At 43.3% G+C, this 14,059-nt stretch overlaps 1 long non-coding RNA gene across 1 annotated transcript in view; it reads right to left on the reverse strand.

Annotated features, from left to right (window-relative positions):
• LOC128347187 (uncharacterized) overlaps positions 1–3,187 on the reverse strand; it is a 39,091-nt gene extending 35,904 nt beyond the window's left edge. Inside the window, exons 1-2 of the long non-coding RNA XR_008317426.1 lie at positions 3,078–3,187; positions 2,384–2,536 (exon numbers count right to left, since the gene is read on the reverse strand). This is a non-coding gene — a long non-coding RNA (uncharacterized LOC128347187). The remainder of the gene's footprint in view (positions 1–2,383; positions 2,537–3,077) is intronic.
• Positions 3,188–14,059: the final 10,872 nt, after the last annotated feature.

The raw sequence follows: 14,059 nt of genomic DNA on the forward strand, positions 1-14,059 counted from the left end.
GTGTGTGTGTTTTTTTTGTGTGCAATAGAGTATGGGGGTACTGCCACAGAGGAGGGTGGGGTGCTTCTAGTACAACTAGAAATCCCTCTCAGCAGGACAAGGACATTTTCAGTTTGATATCCTATACAAACTCTTTAAGAAATAATGGTCTACATGCAGTTGCTTTTCTCCAAGGCAAACACCAGGTGGCGCTTGACATCACAAGATCGAGGGAGGAACAAGCTGGTAGAGTAACTTTTTGAATGGTCTGCTTTGTTCATTAGCTTGTTTTGCAGAAAGTTCCTTTTGCTGTGGCAAAATACTTACAAGGTGCTCAGATATAAAGGAGCACAATGCTCCTGTACCTTTAGTAGTACAGACGCTGCTTTTCCCATTCTCTCTAGACAAGCTGTCCCTGCCAAACAGCCCTCCTCTCTTCTCAGCTATCAAATACAGGAACCCTGCCTACCTTTTCTATCAGGCCTGAAGTGCCCGTCAGAAGTGTCATCCGGGATTGGCCAAGTTGGGCACTGGATGGGGGCCCAGGGCCATTTGCCCCATTAGAGCCCTCTCCTGCCATTCCCATCTGCGCCTGGGAACTTTTATGGAGGCCTCTGGTTCTTTGACTGTGCAGAGGCCCTTTGCAAAAAGCTTCCATTCATAGATGGGGAAGGCAGGACTTGATGACAGAACAGTTCATTTGGCTGGCTGAATTGCTCTGCCATCTTGTTCCAGGCACCTATGCGTGAGTGTGCTTTTTCAAAGGCCCCTGCATCATTATAGGGGTTCTGAAAGAAACCTATTGATAGCTGGGGAAGGCATCTGGAAAGCCCTCCCTTACTTAGGTAGGGTGCCCTTAAGGAAAATGTACTGTGCCCATTTGGAGTTTTGCTGTTGCTTACTACAGTCGACCAGTGCAAGATATTTGTAGTAATTAATTCACTGCCTGAACTTAAAACTTGATATTTTATCATGATACAATCAGTATTTATAGCCTACGATTTGGGTCAGGTCTGTTGCTTAACTAACTATTGGCCCAACATTTAAACTAGTCTGTGCTACCTCAGACAGCTGTCTGCTCAGGGGCGTAACAAGGCTGGAGTGGGCCCAGAGACAAACTTTTTAAATGGGCCCCTCAATCACACACACACACACACACACACACACACCACAATATATAGTCATGTGACTTGCCTTGGGGGGGGCCCTCGAGGCGTGGGGGCCCCCAGGCAGCCGCCTCCCCTTGCCTAATGGTAGTTACGCCCCTGTGTCTGCTAGACAGACAGGGGTATAGGCTGATGGGGAATGTGTACTTCCTGTCCGACTTCCAGTTCTGGGCACTTCCGGTCCGATACGCACCGGGGCAGCAAGAAGGTACGTTACTGCCCCACAGGACCGTTTTTAATCAAATTGTCAGTGGGGGAAACATGAGGGCTAAGAGCACCCTCCCTGCTCCTTAAAGGTAACCCACCCATCCCCACCATCGAACCGGCCGTCACCAGTTCCATGCACACCCTTACCATCTGTTTCAGAAGCTACTGTACCTGCTTATTGAGAACTCTGACTGGCCTTTCAAACCTAGATTTAAAACTTGCTGGGGGGAACATTGAACACATGTGTGTCCCTGGCACTGCCTGGACAAAGCTTCTGTTGCTTTTTTGACAGCATCATGTGAGAAAAGAAGAGAGAAGGCAGTCAAACAGGATGGAGCAGCTGTAACTGTAAAACCAACAGTGAACCTCTCTCTTCTACACAACTACTGAAGACACAGTCAGGATCTGGCAATCCTAAGATGCATGAAGGAGAAGCAATGATTTGTTTGCACTCCGCAGTAAAGGGGGGAAAAGAAGAAATAAAAGCCCAGTGAAGCTTTTAAGTGGCGCAGCAGGGAAATGACTTGACTAGCAAGCCAGAGTTTGCTGGTTCGAATCCCCGCTGGTATAACACCTATATTGGGCAGCAGCACTATAGGAAGATGCTGAAAGGCATCATCTCACACTGCATGGGAGATGGCAATGGTATACCCCTCCTGTATTCTACCAAAGACAACCACAGGTCTCTATGGTCGGCAGGGTGCTTTCCAGATTATACCTTGCAATGGGGTCACAAAGGATCTCTGATATGTGTTTCCGTACTTCCTGTGTTGTGACACCGCAGTCCCTACGCTGACAGCAGGGTGCCGTTCACATTTCCAATGCCTTGTTTCGAATTTAATCACTGCGATATAGTGCTATGACGTAGTGTATCCAGCGTAAAAAATTGCTGTTTTCGGGTTGCACAAGACTGCTCTCTCTGCCGTTTATGTTTCAAATGCGATTTGCCTGAATGGAAGCATTTTGCTGCTGTTGAGCAGCTAATCTGGAAAGCGCCCAGGAGTTGACACCGACTCCACGGCACACTTTACCTTTAATAGGGTGGAGGTTCACAGAGAAATGGCTGCCATCTGGTCTGAAACTGCAGTTCTCCAGTCTCCAAAGAATCCTCCAGGCTTCTAACTGCTCCAGAATGTTTTCCATGCCTCTGACAAGTTCCCGGACCAGGCAGGGTGTTCTTCTGCCTGTAGGTGTTCATGCAGTTAAGTTTTCTATGACAAATCCCAACTAGGAGTCTCTTCTTTCCCCCCTCCTCCCCCATTTATTCTCTCTTTCTTTCAGACTTGTAAGGGAATATTGAGCAAGGTGAGAGGAGGAGGTGTGGGAACTAGAAGGGGCTTGAGTGGGTGAGGGTTGTTATAGTTGTATTAAAAAACAAACAAGCTTAATTAAAAAAAAAAAACTTTAGGAGAAGGCACCAGAGCTGTAGCAGGAACTGTAGCCAGCTCTTCTCTAGCACATAGGATGCCAGCTTTTTAACAGCTGTGTGACAAGCAGAAATTCAGCAAATAAACCTCCTCCCCCCACCCTCCAATTACAGTGTCTGCATGTTAGGAATGGCTGTACCTGCTGCATTTCACCACAGAGCTGTGTAAAGTACAGGAGTGCTACCAGAAAAAAGGGCACAACCCTCCTATTCCAGTGGCCAGGTATTAAAGCAGAGGCTGTGTCTTTAAAAGTTGTGAGGATGTCCATTATATCATACTAACTACTCACATTCCCTACCTTCAGTAGCAAACAGGCTTCCAGTTTTTAACCCCATAGCAGGTGGGAGAGGAAAGTAGGCAGCTGCATTCTGCTAGGCTGCCTCAGGGCATTTAAAGGCAGAAGCTACCACCATTGCTGCTTTGTCAGACAGGGCTCCTGTGTTGCCTTAAACAGCTGCATGCAAGGCTAGACCCACCAGCTGCAACTTTCCCCAAGCAGGCAGGTCAGGTTAATTGCCTTCACATGTTGACTTCCCCTTGTCTATCTGTTAGAGGCACAGGAACCTCTGCCAGGAAAAGGTAACAGACCCCCCTCCTGACTACAGGAGCAGCAGAGTACTCCAGTACTCATGGTGGAGTAGGACTGCTAACTTGTCATGCTAGGAACTAGCTTCCTTTACATTTCATACTGTTCTTAAAGGCATTGGAACAGGTCTAAGGAAAAAATGGACAACCCTACGATGCAGGGGCGTAGCAAGGTTGGAGTGGGCCCAAAGACAAGATTTTAAAATGCCCCTCCCATTGAAGCTCAGCTCATGAAGTCAAGAAATCTTAAATGAGGCTGAATAGTGGTAACAAAAAGCAGAGTAAAATTTATGTGTGTGTGTGTATAACTTGTGTGCCACAATAGAACATCATCCTAATTTTTTAAAAAAGGTTTTGTAAATTGTGGACGATACAAGCCATTTAATGGTACTAGAGAAAGACATGCTGTTCTGGTAGCTCCAGGTCTTAACACTCACATCAATTTTGGAGGATGAATACAACTGAAGGAAGCCCAGGAGGGTGCGCTACTGGGGGAGTCAGTCATGTGACTGGGGGGGCAAGGTAGTGGGCCCCCAGACAACTGTCTCCGCTTGCCCTATTGTAGTTATGCCCCTGCTACGATGGATAAAGAAAATAGCAAAGGAAAATTGTATACACCCCCTCAACCATCAGCACTAACAATTCAATACTATTTATTAACTCTATTTTCAATATCCTATTTCCCAAGTATTATTTATTTCATCAGGTGTAAAAAATGCAATAGAAAAATATAAGACTCTCCCTTGAGTATGAGTCTTTCATCGTTTCTGTTCCATTTCCTCACAACTCTTCTATGTTAAGCTACTGAAAACTACTTTTTCGTTTCCCTCATGAAAGTGTTTATAGCCACTGACATTTATTTTTGAGGGAGGGGGGATGCTTCCAGTATCAAGTGAATGAGTTTTTTAAATTAAAAATACAAATAAACTGTATGCCAAGTTCCTCATCCTGCAATCTTTGTAGCTAAGATTACACCGCACATCATTTAGTGGCCCTTGTTTCCTTTACACAGCTCAGTTTGGTCACTGAACACAGTGGGGTTAATTGCCTTTTAAAAGTTTGCCTGATAAACTGTGCTGTATGATAGTCTTAAGAAACCCAGGGGAAAGTCCAAATCTGCTGTCTTAATGGACCCTGATCTTGCAGCTTTTCAGGTTCTTCTGGTTCATGGACAAACCTGAACCTGAGAAGCACACGGTCACCTGTCCTTGCTGCCACCAGCATATAGTTTAGCATCACAACGACCTGAATTGTACTTAAACAAACAGTTCTCAGAAGTGATAATACTTGCTGGAAAAGGCCTGGGTTATGGGCAGCACTGGATGCAATGGGAGGCTGACAAGACTTCTGCATCATTAACAGCTGCATGGCAGGCAAAAATTCAATGGTTTTCTCAAGTTCATTGATTGAACGTTTGTCTTCATTGTCTTACAAAAGCTTTGCAAAACAAAATACACACAAACGCACACACCCCGAACATCCTATTGACCCCATAACTCTCCCAAACAGGTATGCTATGCTAATTTAACCCCTGTAGTAGAAAAGAAGCCTCAAATCCTTTGTTAAATTAGTATGGCATAGTCAGAAAGATAGTATCACCAAAGGCTGCTAATATGAATTTGTTCTTATCTCGTATATTGAAAAAATCACAGGCCTGCTGCTGCTTTGCATTTCATAGCCTTTTGGGCCTCACTGCTTACAACCTTTTTTTTGCCTCTGTGCCCACATATACGAGTATGTGCATCGGCCATCTGAGGATAACCATTCATCTAATGAAGCAGACTCTGCCCCATGAAAAGCTGGTGTCATAATTGCTCTGTTCATCTGCAAGGTGCCATAAGACTCCTGGTTGTTTTTCCTGCCAAGGACCAACACAGCGGCCCCTCTGGGCTCTGTGACTGTAGGAGATGAAAGGCAAGGGAGCCGCTCTGGACATCTCTTCCCAACACTCCTCCCTTCCATGACTCCATTGCGGAGGAATGGGAGATGCTTGCCTGGCTTTCATTGCCTGCTTGACTGCCAACATAATGAGTTTAGTGACACACAGGGAGAGCGTGTCCATACTGGTTCCTGCCTTAATTGCTAAGAGCACTCCTAGTCATCCGCTTCCCCAGCAACCGTAGCTGCATAGAGACCTGAAAGCAAAACAGGAAGTACTTCATAAAAGGCATGCTATTATCATGGCTTTAGAACAACCACTTCTGGTTTGGTGCAGCGCATACTGCCCCACCGCCACCACTGTGCTGCCCACTGGTCCTTCGAGTGTCTTTGGAGTAGCAACTATCAGTATGGGGAAGGACACAAGTGACGTCAGGCCTCAGATGACAGACATCCCGCTATGCAAGTCCTCTGCAAAAGCACTACAATGGAAAACACCAGTGTCTGGAGGTGCTGTTGCTACCTTAACTAGACCCTTTTCCTAAATGGAATTAGAAGGAATTACTTTTGAACTACATTACATCATGGGAGCCATAAATAATAAAAAAAGGGAACTGTTATCGAAAATTTGCCAAGCAATTGTTATGTATAGGCAACCTCTACCATCTTGTCTGTTTGGATGTTTCAGACTTCAGTGACATGTCTGTGGAATGTAATACATGTTAATTAACAACATATAACCATACAAAACTGCCTTATACTGAGTCAGGCCATTGGCCTGATTAAGACTAGTATTGTCTCAGGGGTTTCCTACCTGTGGTAGTCCAGATGTTTCTGAACTACAACACCCATCATCCTCAGCCACAATAAATCACAGCTGGGGATGATGAGATTTATAGTTTGTCAACATCTGGAGTACCACAGATTGGGAACCCATGGTCTAATCCAGGGGTCTGAAACTGCAGCCCTCCAGCTGTTGTTGGACTACAGCTCCCCTCATCCCTGGTCACAATAGCCAATAGCTCAAGAACATGAGAACAGCCTTGCTGGATCAGACCCAAGGCCCATCCAGTCCAGCATCCTGTTTCACACAGTGGCCCACCAGATGCCTCTAAGAAGCCCACAGGCAAGAGGTAAGGACATGCCCTCTCTCTTGCTGTTGCCAGGGATGATGGGAGTTGTAGGCCAGCATCTTCCGGAGGGCTGCTGTTTGAGACCCCTGGTCTAATCTGAGGGGCAACAGCTTCTCTGAGATTTCACATCTTTCCAGGTCCTGCAATCCTGGACTCTAACTGGAGATGTACTGCAGGGGTTGAAATCATTCTGCATGTATGAGTTCTCCCACAGAATTATGGCCCATCCCCAGAAACACCTTCTCCTCCTCCTCCCAATTATAATCAGCTTGATCAAAGTCAATGGGCTGCTGGAACATCGAATGGAAAGATGCAGATGGTCCATCAGAATTCTGCGATTTCACAGACTCAGCAACCCATGGTCCACACTCTCCTTCTTCTACCCTGCCTCAACAGTGTGATTCGCTGGACTAGAACACAGGAAATATAATCCCAAACCGAAACTGGGAAACAAGAGGATGCAAGTGTCTGATTCAAAGCTGAGAAGAAATGCAAATGTAATATTATGGTATTTTCTCTCATTTTTTAAAGGCAAACGATCCTTCAAATAACTAAACATATTCTGGAAAGTGTATGGCCCATTAGTAGCATAATGAAAACAAGCTGCAACATCCAACAAAAGGCTAAAAGGTCTGACATGAAAATGCCAGAGTGGCACTCTCCAGTGTTATCCAAAACTAGATTATTCCCAGAGCAGCCAGCTGTTTCCAGAAAGACATTTGAGATTCAGTGTGTAAAGTGAGCTTCCCCCCTAATCATATTCTGCTCAGATGAAGCCCTCTTCCTCTAGCAAATGGAAATATCACTAGGCGGCTCTGTGATTTATTTCAGCAGGTTGATCACTAAATTGCTGTGGTACTGCTAGCAGCAAGTAGCAGTAACCTTTCCCCCATTGCAGCAACCGTATTCATGAGGTGGAGCAGAGCATCAAACTAATCCAGCACAACATTACTCCATTCCAATCCTTCTCCATGCCTACAGGTTAAGAGCAGCCCTTCCAAATTCCAGAAGTATCCAGAATTGACAGAATAAGAATAGAGTCACGAAGAAGACAGGTCAACAAAAAGCACTGACGCAAACACAGTGGTGAAGATCTTCCTAGAGAGTAATGACTAACTGGTTCTACAGAGTGTCCTTTTATCCTTCCTCTAACCTAAGACTTGAGTGTCTGAAATAAATGTGGAAAATAGAGTAGTAGAGACATGAAATAGTTATTTCTATCCTTTTCACGTTTTGCCCCGCTTCAGGCATTGCTCAACCACTGTTGTGCCACAAATTTCACACACAGTTCATCAATGACATATTTTATAGACAGCTTCTTTAGTGCTCAGCATGCCCTGAAAGAGCTTAGCAATACGATATCCTGATGACTGGTTCAGGAAGGCCTTGAGATTGAACCCCATTATTCTATGACACAGGGGCATGTTTTCCTGTGGGGCTTACTTTGTAAGAATGAGGTTTGCTTAGCATTTTATCAAATTACTCAACGGAGGTTTTATATTCTGAGTCAGCCACACCAATCCTTCCAAAACAGAGCATGTTTGGTCAAATCTAAAAGTAAAAACAAGGGCAGGGTGATGAGGGTAAAAGTGTCTGTAGGTTGTATGCCAAGATTTTTCTAAAAATATTTTACATCTGTTCTTAGTTCTGCACACTGATCATATTTTATCTGTGAGGTAAAAGACTGAGAATACTCAGAGGAGTATGGTATATCCTTCTGACTCCTAAATGCTTTCCCTTCTGCACAACAAGCTTTATCCACTAAAATAAAGCCAGCAGGACAAAAAGCCGCAGGAATAGTCTGTTTGACCGTGCCCAGCCACTACACTTTTCTGGAACAATCACTCCAGCAGGATTTTAGTTTAGCAAAACTTTTTTTTTTAAATGCTACTCACGAGAGGAATGCAGCCAACATTGTTCATTCAATTTAAATCAACTTGCTGATGACCAAAAAAAAAAAAAGAGTGCTGAATCAGACAGTTTGCTTAATCAGTTTCAAAACTAGACATAAAAAACCCTGAGTTATTTCTTACTCAAACATTAGTAGAACAGTTTAGGATAACACGGTTACCTAAACTCAGTCTGATTGCATGTTGTATGCAAACAGGTGATACATCAAATAGCTGGATAGTGACTTGTTCCCAAAATGCCCGTGTGTGACTAGAAGGGCAGTTCTTTTTAATATCTCAGTTAGGGCTGTCACTCAGCTGAAGAGAGTGCAATCAATTAATTATATGAGTTTTAGTCGATTACCCAGTTAAAGTTGCATGGGGGTAAGAACAACACTTCTGAAGCAAGCAGCATGTAATGCCTCTTTTCAGGTGGTGTTCTCCATCTGCAGTTGTTTAAAATAAATACTTGGAGTCCACAGATCCTACTACTGTCCATAAGATGGCTGGGCCATTCATGGTTGTAGCATATACAAACCTACCAATTGGAACAGCTGCAACATCATGAGGTATTGAACATAGGAGAAAAAGCACAGCTTAGTGGAGAAGTCTCTCTTCCCACTAATAAGTCTATGTTATGTAAATAAAGCAGTGGGCAGTTTTGTTTGGACTCTTCAGTTACCTGCATGTAGTGAGGTCTCTGCATGGTTTGTTTTTGTGTTTCACACAGAAAGGTATGGGGCAGTTAAGTAGCTACATCTGAAACATAATCTGCAAACAGGGTCTTGGCTATACAACAACCCACCTCACTGCAATGGTCTTTAAAGGTCAAGTTGCGCCGTTGAGTCGGTGTCATTTACCAGGCCATAAATTAGTAATGTGGTTTATTTACTAAAGTGTAAAAAGGATAATAGCATATTAGAGTCTGTATTTTTCAAGTAATTTCCTAGCTGAGAACAATGGGGTCTTTCCTCGTGAGGGCCATAGCAAGACAGCCCCATCTGGATCAGGATTGAAACAGAGGCAAAGAGCTAATGCCACGCTTCACCCCATTGCGGTCCTGATCCAAACTGGGGCCCACACTGCTGCTGTTTGCATTAAAAAAGTAAACACACAGGCCCCAATTATGCAATAGGCATATTGTGTCGTTTGACCCTTAATTGTGTAGTTTGACCCTTAATTGTGTAGTTTGGCCAATTACGCAATGGGCATACTGTGTAGTTTGGCATCTGAGAGGATGTGGCTGGTTTTCCACAAAAAATGTTTGTAATAAAGATATTAACTTATTTTAAACTATGTTAGAACAGTTTCTAACATGAAAAAATTGTAGAAATTTGTCCTGATAGTCAAAATTGTAAAACTGTGACCTGACAGTAAACTGAGTCATGGATACTGAGCACAACTATCTAATGATTGTACCACTTTTAGAACTGGCTCATGATCCTTGTCTCACTGATTTCCGCAACTACACTTGAGATCTAAATTGTGATGGAGGCTGTACGAGAAATATATAGAATACTGCATGACCCTACACAGGTTTACTCAGTGAGTTCAAAGGGATTTGCTTCCCATAAGTATTGCTCAACATTCCAGCCTTAAAATTACATAGTGAGAAGATGCATGGACACATTAATCTCCAGCAATGGACATTTTATTCTCCAGTAAACACTTTCTTCCAATAGAGCTTTGCTATCTTATTTCTGAAAAAGATTCTAGAGGGACACAGCCCTACCCCCCCCCCCCAATTTTATTTTTTTTAACTTATGAGATCTGTTCAGTTAGGTAGCACCAAAACTATTTTATTTCCAAATGTTTTGATGCCTATGCTTTGCTGACCTCAAGTATTAGTTATAAAATGAATTGTAGTCACGTTAAATAAATACTATAAACCTGTTTTAACCACCACAGTTCAAGCACCATTGTCACTCTAGCAATCGGGAGGGCCAGCCTTTTGACTGAACTGCCAATCAGGGTTATACACACAGCAGTGTTTCCATGGCTGCTCCTCTTCACCCCTCTGCCAGAGCCATCTCAGTTCCCGACTGTGACACAACTGTGCGAGCAAGGAGCAAGCACCAGCACAATGGCTCCTGGGGTCAGATCACAGAGCCCTGCCAGGGGTATCCTTGCACTGGCACCAAGGCTACTAAAGCCAATGGTCATGAGCTACAGGGTAAGGCAGGCAGCACTGAATTAAATGGGCATTACCCTCTAATCACTGGGTACAGGATTGCAGTCATCATGACCATTTGTTTCATTCATTCATTCATCATTTTGGTATACATTAACGTGATTTGTGAAACAGTATCTTTGCCATCTCAAAAACAAGCACTTTCTGATAGACAGAACACATTTTGACAAAAGTTCTTGAATGCATTAATGGAAACATTACAAGCCAAGTCCAGCTGAAGTCAAAAGTGCTTATGCTTTCTCTAGACTGCACATGCACCAGCATCAGCAGTGTTCCATTCAAACGAAGAGTCATAGTATGTAAAATCTGCACTGTCGCTTAAGGAAGGGACAATCCACCTGCTTATCTAGTCACCCACTCTTATTTGATGCCAAATCATAAGGAAACCCTGGATACGAATAGCAGTGGGCATCTTTAAACTGAACAAAAATATACCTGCTTTCAGTATAACATTTTCTGTACATCTTGTCAAAGATTGTACTTGTCTACAGTGCTCAACAGATCACTTTTTAAAGTAGATCAATAGATCATGAATCACTTTTTAAAAAACTTTTAAAAACCTCAGAGAAATGTGCAATTGTAGAACAATCACAAAAACAGTCTAAATAAATAAAAGACAAAACCACAAACTATCAGGAAAATGGGCTTGCCTAAAACCCACCACCTCCTATACTATAAAGTGTGCCGTCAAGTCAATTTCAACTCCTGGCGCCCACAGAGCCCTGTGGTTTTCTTTGGTAGAATACAGGAGGGGTTTACCATTGCCTCCTCCCATGTAGTATGAGATGATGCCTTTCAGCAGCTTCCTATATCGCTGCTGCCTCATATAGTACCTGCAGGGATTCAAACTGGCAACCTTCTGCTTGTTAGTCAAGCATTTTCCCACTGGGTAGTCCTCCTATACTATACCTTTTTTCAAAAGCAGGAAACTTGTTTTTCTTCTGAAGCAGTGCAACAGAAAATAGCATAAACAAATTATGGTGATTCCATTACCTATGCCCATTCCCAGATGTGAATATCATAGGTGAACTGCTGACTAATCAAGCTTCTGTTCTGCATTGACCCCATGACTTTTCAAAAATCCACTCTAGAATATGCAGCTTGTTCCTACTTTGAGCAGCTCAACTAATGCGTATGCTTGTCTTGTTCCGAGATTTTATGAACACATTATCCAAGGATTGTCTGTGCCATAGAAGTTTGTTGGATGATAGTTATCTTGCTGCTATCTGGGAAATTGAAACGAGTCTGACCTTATTTCAGGGACATTAACTCCAATTGAACAATAACTACATTGTTTATTATTCTCTACTTTACTTCCAATATATTTGACATTTATATTCCTGAAATTTTTTCCCCTTTTTAAAATGTTGTCCATTTAAGCAGTAACACAAAATGATGTCTCATATTTGCCCATTGGACAAATGAGAGAAGGCCATAGCTTAGTGGCAAAGCACATGGTCCGACATACAATCCTAGCATCTCCAGGGAGTTCTCCACACAGCAGGCTTTACCATGAGTTTTCTGCAAGCTCAAAGTTATCTCAAAAACCAGATGCAAAATTGGTTTTTTTTTAAAAAAAACCCTACACTCTAACGTGCAGTGAAAAACCCGGATTATGTGTGAAGTGCTCCCTGATAGCTCACAGGACTTAGGGATAAATCTGCCTGATATGTGAATGCACACCCTCCATTCCAGAGGAGATGCAAGCTAAAGGGCTTTAAAAGCCTTGTGTGTAAAACTTCCAGCTCAAAAGGATCTTTGGTGGTAGATGGGTACACCAAAAAGCTACCATTTGAGTAAGCAATTTGTGGGCTACATAGACTGATGGTCTGACTCTGTATAAAATAGCTTCACAAATTCAAGTAGGACAGATAACAGGGCTGATAAAGTGGGGGCGGAGAGAATCCAAGCTCTCTTATAGCTGTTGAACTTCAGCACACATGGACATAATGTCAGGGTTCAGTCCGCCTGTTCTGTTACTGGCCCATTTATTCTTTACAGCCCCGGGGATTCCAGCTGCTAAAAAACAAAGCTTACCATGATGCTCACTGGATTTTATTCAAGATCTTGAGATCCCCACCACATCCAGCTTAAAAGACCAAACAATAATGCCCCCTCAGTGAGGCCTACAGAACATAATTGTGGATATACATACAACATAATTAACCCTGGACTGATCCAACAGAGACTCCCAGGGCAAATTTGGTGAAGCGTAAAACCAATGTGGGCAATGAAATTAGTCAGCAGGCTCTGGGAAACCCTACAGCTAGCCTGCTCCATGTGTGTTTATTTTACTCTTTAAATAAGTTCTAGAAACATCCAGTATTCAGTCACATCAGGACTAACTTGATGTGCCAAGTATATCTAAGCTGCCTGTGTTCTTTTCTTTATAAAACAATGAGAATGGTATAATGTTGAAGTGAATGTTGTTCTTACAGATAAGTATTTACAGAAATACTCCAAAGTCAAGGATGAGGCTATTCTCATGATCGGCCAAAATTGGGCTAAGGGAGCCTAGCCTGATTTCGGCAGAACGTGAGAACCCCTGGGCTCGCAGGCAAGCCCTGTTTCTCCAAAGCAGACTTACCCCTCCCCTTACACGAGGTTAGCTGAGCGAGCGCTCTGCTAACCCCATCTTTTTGATCATGTATTGCCGCAGCGCGGGCAACACATGAGGAGACCCCTGCTGGGAGGCTGAAACAAGCCTCCCGGCCGTGGGGGGGTCTCTCCAGGATGCCCCCCGCGCGCCCCCTGATCCCCACAGCCCCCACCGTCTCTGTGATGGAGCCAGCAGTCATGTGGGCAGCCGATCCGGCTGCCCAGGGCTGCAGCCTGGATTGTCTGCGGGGAGAGTGGGCCAAGCCTGCATTCCCCGCTGACCTCATTTCAGCGAGTCTCACCAATTGTGAGACTTGCTTCAGTGTCTTCAGCCTCAAAAAAATGCATTCAAAATTTTAAGTTTAATATCCAGTGGGGAGATACAGGGGGAAGAGAGAAAAGGAGTTAACTAGTCTTTTCCTAAGGATACACTTCATTCCATTTGAAACCTACTATATTACAACTACAGTTTGGTGTTTTTAGTTTGTGAAGATGTCATCTACAACCAGAAAAAAACTAATGTGATAAAGCCTATCTGTGGGATTGGTTTCTTTAAAAAGGCATCAATTTTCTTTAGCCTGCTTTCTGAGCGATAAGCCCCTAATATAAGATCAAAACACTAATGCATTGATCTAGGGCTCTAGAGATGCAGCTCTGATCCAATGATTACATGTGCATGAGTTTCACTGTATCTGCCAAGTTGTCTCTAGAGTTTATATTCTATCACTAGCAAGTCAGCACTAAATTTATAATCTTAGCTTTCAACAATAAGGTATAAAGTTAACACCAACTGATCCTATCATGTAGAAGGACTTGCATAATGGGAGAGCCAGATGACATGGTCTGTTTAGACAAAACAAACCTAATAAAGCAGTGAGCTAAATTATACACTATATTATCATGGCACATCTATATAGCAAACTGCTTTACGTTATCTGTGAGATATGCTGTCAGACTTTTCCACAATAGCATTTATAACACTAACCATTAAAAGTCCACAACAGCA

The sequence above is a fragment of the Hemicordylus capensis genome, chromosome 2 (assembly GCF_027244095.1).
Source record: "Hemicordylus capensis ecotype Gifberg chromosome 2, rHemCap1.1.pri, whole genome shotgun sequence".
NCBI lineage: Eukaryota > Metazoa > Chordata > Lepidosauria > Squamata > Cordylidae > Hemicordylus > Hemicordylus capensis.